Source organism: Daktulosphaira vitifoliae, unplaced genomic scaffold, assembly GCF_025091365.1.
Source record: "Daktulosphaira vitifoliae isolate Bord-2020 unplaced genomic scaffold, ASM2509136v1 Scaffold_1, whole genome shotgun sequence".
Taxonomy (NCBI): Eukaryota; Metazoa; Arthropoda; class Insecta; order Hemiptera; family Phylloxeridae; genus Daktulosphaira; species Daktulosphaira vitifoliae.
In genome coordinates this window covers 49,743,705-49,749,961 of record NW_026099572.1, presented here as the reverse complement: position 1 = coordinate 49,749,961, position 6,257 = coordinate 49,743,705, and the positions used below count along the sequence as shown (strand labels likewise).

The 6,257-nt window shown below is 25.0% G+C and overlaps 1 long non-coding RNA gene across 2 annotated transcripts; it reads left to right on the top strand.

Annotated features, from left to right (window-relative positions):
- Nucleotides 1–341: 341 nt before the first annotated feature.
- On the top strand, nucleotides 342–5,665 carry LOC126895252 (uncharacterized). 2 transcript variants are annotated; one of them, XR_007701613.1, is made up of 3 exons: nucleotides 342–447; nucleotides 4,701–5,262; nucleotides 5,328–5,665. It is a non-coding gene; the product is annotated as an uncharacterized LOC126895252 (long non-coding RNA). The 2 variants fall into 2 exon arrangements; XR_007701612.1 differs by lacking the exon at nucleotides 342–447 and adding an exon at nucleotides 4,165–4,616.
- The last annotated feature ends 592 nt before the right edge of the window (nucleotides 5,666–6,257 follow it).

Below are 6,257 nucleotides of genomic sequence, written 5' to 3'. Positions count from 1 at the left end.
TTTTAAAAGAGTTCATAATATGAAATATTCACACTGAAAATGTTTTGAAAAACATGGACAACTTCGTTTGATAATTACTTGTAATATTTTTTCATTTAGTCCTTTAATGTACAACACATTACACTCTTAAAAAAAACATCCGAATTTCCACATATCTGTACTGGAACTATTTAACTCGTATAAAGTAAGAAAAAATATCTATAAATAATGAAAAAAATGTTTTATTTTTGTTAAATTTTTCAATACATTATATGAAAATTACACTACATTGTGTAAAATTAACGTGTATATTATAAATATCATACTGACGTATGGGAAATTTTAGATAATTTACTAGAGCGTGTAAACATATTTATTTAGTAAATTAATATAACATAGATCAAAATGATTTCATTTAACTATTGTGTTTTATTATGAAAATTTATTCGAAGAGGATGTAACATCAAGGTTAGTAGACTTATAAGCAAACTAATAATTTACATATAAAATACTTTTCTTCTAACACTACTTTAAAATTTAATTACTACACATGCCTCACATTTATCCAAACATATTATCATGTACTTACATTATACATCATACTAATTAACATTTACTGTTGAACATTCAAAATAAAAAATAATAATTTTGTACTATTTTTACATATATATTATGTATCAAGGAATTTCTATAAACATTTTACTGATAAGAATGACTAGAAGAAAGTTACAAATATTGAAAATTAACTTAATTTTGTTGCTATGGATACTAATTTTATTTTATAAACTATTTTAGTTGATATAATTCAGTTTTAATTATAATCTTATGTCACTAATATCAAATAAATTTACACATTTTCAATGTTGGCAATGACTATAATTATAATGATGATTATTATTATCATACTCAACAATATTATCAAAACGATCTCAGAATTAGACGATTATTTTACTTATATACGACGCAACATATAATTTGTGTACTTTCTACATCATTGACACAATTATCAATTCAGAAATAAAACAATACTTAAAATGTCTTAAATAATCTCATTTTTATTGGTCTTATTGTGTAAAAATTACCTAATTCCTTACTTAGACTCAAAACCATTTTTAGAAAAAATATTAAACGTCATATAATTATGAAAGCTATTACTTAATATTTGAAATTAGTAACAGTTAATATTAATTTGTTGCCTTTAATCATTTAAAAAATAGGTAATAAAACAATTTTATTAGTCTACTAATATATTTAAAAGTTTTGCAAGTTATTTCAAGGACTTTATTATTGCAATAATATAATAAGTGATAATTTGATAGATAAAAAAATTTTTTTATATATTTGCTTATGATTTAAAAACACTAGAAAAAATTTTAATTACATTAGATAATAAAAATTCCGTCAAATCGTTTAAAGCAGTCGACCCCATATAGTTGAGATAAAGTCTATTGTAATGACGATGATACTGATAATTATCAGTATCATTTATTATAATAAATCCAATTGGTTTAATATCGATCGCAATTGTATTTTTAATGAAATTAATCTGATAATTTTTGATTAGTGAAAATTTAAATTAAATAATTATTTAATTTAAAATAAAACACATGTTTTTGATAAAAATAAATTATTACACTGTTATGTAATGTGATTGAAATTTATCAAATCCAAGTATCTTTTTGAGTACTAAATCTAAGTAGACAGCCTATTTAGCTCAGTCGAAATCGTTTCGTGTCTTAGTTCGTTGGTGCCAGTGTTAGATTCCTTTGTGTTGAGCTATGCAGGGTTATTCGTCTTCTTATTACAAGCATAGCTTTTCAGAGAGAACGTTAAAGATAAATAGAGTTATAATAAAAAAGAAAACCCAGAACAGTGAGTTCGCGGCAAAGTTGGGTCCAGTGATTAAAATCACTATCATAAAAAACGCTTCGATACAAATCTGTAGATAGTGTATAATTTTAAAAATTGGTGGATTATTCCAAAAGCAACATGATCTCCTATTTCTTTATTTATATCCTGATTGCATGTTATATGATTAATATAAGTGTAATATACACAGAGTAGAACGAATCTAACTGACAACTCATATAACTTATGATCTACATAACATTTTATGCTTTTTTTTTTTTTTAAATCAATTTTTACAATATAGAACTATATTAAAATATGTTTTATGTTATTTTTCGCAATTACAAAAAATATTTTAAAAATTAATTTTTTTATTAAAATTATTTTTAAGATTTTAAGGTATCCATTTTATAGGTAAGTTTTAAAGAAAAATGTTGATGCCAAAAATTCTTATTTTAATTCGGTAGTTACGTGTATACAGCATTTTGAAATTTGTTAAATTTTGATTTTTTTTACAATTTTCCAATAGTATCAAATGTTAGTCCATATTATGTAAAGTAGAGAAGTAAATACTTATTACGTTATTTACTAGTAACAGTATGCGATTTCTTTTCCATGAAAATTATTGACATTTGAATAAGTATTTGTAATTGACATGAAAAAACAATTAGTAGTATAATTCAGATTATTAAAAAAAATTATAGAAACATTGTCTAAAACATGTTGAATTTTTATTAAATAAGTTAATATATCATAAATTGAAACGTGAATAATAGTGAATAAATGTATTTATCAAATCTCCTATCAAGGAATATCCTATAATAATATGATTACAATGATAGAATCACGTAAAATTAATAATTGTTATCACTTTTAATTTGGCCAACCATGGAACACTCATAGTTGACATAAGATAATGTTTCTAACTTTTGTAATAAAGATTAAAGATAATCATTTTTGTATAAAGCGCGTTAAACGTTATTATTATTCCATGGAAAAGAAATCGCGTACTGTTACCAGTAAATAATGTAATAAGTGTTAACTTCTCTACTTTACATAATATGGACTAACATTTGATACCATTGGAAAATTGTAAAAAAAATCAAAATTTAACAAATTTAACAAATGCTGTATAAACGTAACTACCGAATTAAAATAAGAGTTTTTGGTATCAACATTTTTTTTTAAAACTTATCTATAAAATGGCTACCTTAAAATCTTTAAAAAAATTTATATATATATATTATGTATGATATTTATTATAGCAATTAAGTATAGTATGAAATTTATATTTATTAATTTAGTATTGTAATTTTTACGGAGAATTTATAAAAAATTATAAAGTAGTTATTAATTTTATGGAAAACGTATATAAAAGTTGAAGGTCATGATGCAATACTTAAAAAAATAATTGTTTGTCATTTATAAATTAATTTACTGGACTCCAATGAATTTTCGTCTGAGACCAAAATATACTTTTCTAAATCCATTTTTGCGCCGATTTGAAATCTCCAATAAGAGTTTCGCATATAGCCTAAATAATAACAAAATCTTTCTAATTAATATAACAAATATTAATATTTATTGATTATTAGGTTACGTATGAATAATCAATAAATATATTTTAATTACAAAATAAGTTGAAAAGTTCGACTTTCTATACGCATTTTCAAGTTTTGATCAACCATGTATAAAAGGAAATGATCCGGATTAAAAAAAAATATGTCGAATGAAAGAAGTATTTAAATAATATTTCTCATAAAAAAATTGTATTGATCCAGACATTTTTCAAAAATTTATAGCATTATAAAGTTAAAAATGTAAAATCAAGAATTTTAACACAAAAATAGCATTCGGTAGCCATTTCACCACGAAGACAAAATAAAGTCCGAAATTTTATTTGTACATGGTAAAGTATATTACATTAGCTTTAATTTAAGATATATATAAAAGTGTCAGTATTTCCGGAACACTTTCAAAAGTTAATTTTTCGTGAAAAATTTGTCATTTTGATTACCCTTTATGGACAGTTAAAGGGTCAGATTTACAAAAAAAATATACAAAATGATAGGTAAATATCTCATGTATTCATAAAAAAACAATTTATATTGATTTGATTATTCTTAAAAAAGTTATTCCAGTTTTAAGTAATGAAAATTGAAAAAATTTTGAATAAACAATTTTTACATTTATAATTTTTTTGGAGGTTTCCCCCATTTACGGGGAATGAGGGAATTTTTTTCAATTTTTGAGGGTAATGTCTTCGACTAGATACNTTTGAATAAACAATTTTTACATTTATAATTTTTTTGGAGGTTTCCCCCATTTACGGGGAACGAGGGAATTTTTTTCAATTTTTGAGGGTAATGTCTTCGACTAGATACTATTCGTGATCTTTTAACGTATTATTGAAAGAAATCGGTTTGGTGAGAGCTGAGAAAAAATGGTAAAGACACAAAAAAAACACATAATAGTAAAATTAATACATTCACAGCTTCACATCGAAGCTAATAATATGTTTTTTTATAATAATAATAAGCTTTTTTTTCATTTTTACATTTTTATTTTTATATTGTATATTCAAAAACGAATAAACTGCACAATTTCATTTAAATGCGTATTTTTTCTTTTTTATGCATTGAACAAAATTAATTCACTTTTTTACCTCAAGGTTAATCAGGAATAATTTTTAAATGCTTGTAGCTATCATACAATTGATTGATATTATCAGTATCACGATTTTTGTTATTTGTAACGCTACAATATTAGCGTATTGAATGTCATTTTCGGTAAATATTAACTCGCTGCAATTAAATAAATATTTAATAATGAAATAGTTATGTATCAATTCTATCAGTTTATTTATTGTATAGGTCAGCAGAAACATGCTCATGTTAACAGTTCAGTGAACATAAAAAACTTCAGGCTTATCACAAATCAATACGATCGATATGATGTTGAATAGTTATTTGGATTTTGAAGGATACAGATTTGATGAAACCAATAAAAAACCTTAATGGAACTAGATCAACACGTCGTTATGTGAATTTACTTATATTTTTCTTTCTTCGGTATGCCACCGGTCACGATACAGCACATTTAATGCAAAACGGCAGCGACTACAATATACTGGCGAAAGTGAAAGACACGCGCTGTTCGGTGACCCAAAAATGGGGGCGAGGGCAACGCGGTAACAGGATTCACGTCAGCGGACAATAACCGTTTTTTGTCAGACCGCGAATGCAGTGGAAAACAAAAGTAAACCCTCGCACGTTGTTTGCACGATATTCAAACTTGATTTATATTATTGTAAATGTATTAAAATATTGTGATACGAAATCGGCACGTCTTGCGAGTTGCCAGAGGAATACCACCGTGCCGAGTGAGTCTTGGCGGTAAATCATGAACGCTATGGGTGGCTAAGAAAACTTTCTAGTAGGGATAAAACACATAAACAGGCATTAATAAAACATAAATGTAATTTTTTTCATTTTCCCTAGAAGACTGTATTTCTCGCGATTCAAGGACAATGCATACAATCCGAACCAGTATCCTGGATGCAACTTAATCCTTTTTTATGACGATTTTCCGGCTAACGAATCATCGTAGAATATTTGTCGCCTATTGCTGTTTTATAGGCCGTATTAAGCTTAATATATAATATAAGTTTGGTTAAAAAATAATATCTCCTATTGTACTTGACATATTTAGATACACACAAAATCAGTATAAAATTTTAACTAATTAAAGAATGTAGGACGACAAAAAAATGTATCGTGTATTATTTAATTGATCACACATAGAAAATATAATTTATTTCATTGTTTAAATGTTTTAATATGAACGTCCCGGTAAATTTAAAATGTATTTTTTCCACAATGAATACTACAAATTATATAGACTACAAAAGGTTTTTTTATATCATTTAAATGGAAATTAGTTACCTGAAGGATAACGATATTGAGTGAGTAATTTAAAAAGATATTATTACATGTCTTCTAGGTATAGTTTTTTTTTATAGCACATTTTTAAAAAAATTATTAAAATACATGCCGTTTTATTGTTGTTAAAGTAATTGGCCAAAATACTTTGAAAATTTTAAATCTCAAAGCGATTTATAGTCGACACATATATAACGTTTTATTAAAAAAATCATAAAATACTACGTTGGCTCTAAAATCCGTGATGCTGATAATCATCCTAGATAGGCGCGATTAGTGTCAATAACTTTTTTAGCTATGCTATCTGCTGTGGTTTGACGAAATGCAATATTTTTCATTTAAGTTTGGGTATTGTGCAATATTATAAACATTTTATTAAACAACGAATATATAAATAAATAGGTCAGTTTAGGAAATATTGATTAACTTGTATTTAGGAAAAAGTATTTTACATGAGAATCAACCGAATAAAAATATTTCTAAAAAAAA